This window comes from Myotis brandtii, unplaced genomic scaffold, assembly GCF_000412655.1.
Source record: "Myotis brandtii unplaced genomic scaffold, ASM41265v1 scaffold210, whole genome shotgun sequence".
In the NCBI taxonomy this organism is placed as follows: Eukaryota; Metazoa; Chordata; class Mammalia; order Chiroptera; family Vespertilionidae; genus Myotis; species Myotis brandtii.
The window spans coordinates 1,192,085-1,194,165 of NW_005357847.1; positions in this window are offsets into that span (position 1 = coordinate 1,192,085).

Below are 2,081 nucleotides of genomic sequence, written 5' to 3' on the forward strand. Positions count from 1 at the left end.
CCAACCCCCTGATGGGCCCTGCTCTGTGCGTGACAGGGGGTGGCATTGCAACCTCCCGATCCGCCCTGCTCTGTGCATGACGGGGCGGCGCCCCAACTCCCCAATCTGCCCTGCTCTGAGCCTGACCAGGGGCTGCACTTAGGGATTGGGCCTGCCCTCTGCCACCCGGGAGCAGGCCTAAGCCAGCAGGTCGTTATCTCCCGAGGGGTCCCAGACTGCAAGAGGGCACAGGCCGGGCTGGGGGACCCCACTCCCCACCCCCCTGAGTGCACAAATTTTTGTGCACTGGGCCTCTAGTATATATATAATTTTGTATTGATTTTGTACCAATTTGTATATTTTGTACCAATTCATATAAGTTGACAGACCTGAGAAATACCCTCAGTCATTAAACATAGAAAACCAATGTATTCATTTTAATATAGACTCATATTTTATGTTTTCCACCCTTAACCCACATTTAAAATTATGTTCCATTTTCCATAGGTTCTTCTAAAAATGGTTCATAACTCAAAATATTTATTGCTGAAATCATTCTAGTTTAACATACTCTATTAGAGGTATTGTATGAATCTAGAAACCTATTGTAGACCTAAAAGTATCCTAGATTTATAATTAGTATTATGAATTAGAAGCTTGTAAATTTGCTTCCAATGCCATCTGGACTCTTTAATATGCTTTATATGTGTGTACAGAATCTGTTCAGTTCCAGAGATAATAGTCTTTATCTTGAAAACTGCCATGTTCTTTTTTATTTCTCCAACATGCTCTTGTGAACATCAATACACTTCACTCATTTATTAACTTTATCAAACAATGAACATTCTGTTCTATTGAAAAGAATTTATTAGCCTGTTATTATAAAGTATTATGCAATACAGGTGCCAGAAAAGCACACCTTTGGGCCCCACTCCAGATATTCTGATTCAGAAACTCTGGAGGCAAAGCCCATAGGTATGTTATGGTAAGCATTCCAGGGGTCCTTGTAAATGCTCCAGTTTAAGAACCAGTGCCTTAGTCTGATAATGGAAAGAACCAATGCTAAAGATATTGAGCTTATCTCCTCTAAGATTCTACACAGAATCCCCACCTATTGCATAAGGAAACTCCTCTACCAAACCTGGGAGACATAGCAGCTCTACCTAATTTATAGAAACAAACACAAGCATGGTTCCTCATATTGCTCTTAAACTGTTCAACATAGTGTTCCTTTCTATCTAAAAATAAAATCCAAGCTGGTTGATTTGCACATTTCTGTCTGAATTAATCCTGGCCACTCTTCCATTCCACCATATCTCATCTGTCAAGTTGTAGATGATATGACTTTAGCCAAAACAATATAAGATGAGACTCCTGAATTTCTCAAGGTTTTAAGCACCAACTATGTAGTGACCCCAACAACACTATGAAACAGGCCAGGATGAGGGCATATTGGGCAGGTAATGTACAAAACTTCTGAGCAAGATCTCCTAGGGGCTTTAAAGCCTTTCTGTGAAAACCCTAAGTGGAAACCATATGTCTCCTTTCAGCCAGATCTTGTTCTTTTTTTTTCTTTATTGAAACCATTTATTTTATTTTTCAATCACAGTTTACATACACTATATTGGATTATATTATACTAGAGGCCCGGTGCACAAAAATTTGTGCACTCGGGGGGCGGGGGAGGGGGGTCCCCCAGCCCGGCCTGTGCCCTCTCGCAGTCTGGGACCCCTCGGGAGATAACGACCTGCTGGCTTAGGCCTGCTTCCGGGTGGCAGAGGGCAGGCCCAATCCCTAAGTGCAGCCCCTGGTCAGGCTCAGAGCAGGGCCGATTGGGGAGTTGGGGCGCCGCCCCGTCATGCACAGAGCAGGGCGGATCGGGAGGTTGCGATGCCACCCTCACTCACGCTCAGGGTAGGGCCGATTGGGGGGTTGGGGCACCGCCCCCTGTCACACTCAAGGCAGGGTCGATGGGGAGGTTGCAGTGCCACCCCCTGTCACGCACAGAGCAGGGCCAATCAGGGGGTTGGGGCACCATCACTGTCACACTCGGGGCAGGGCCGATGAAGAGGTTATGGCTCTCCCCTGTCACACACAGAGCA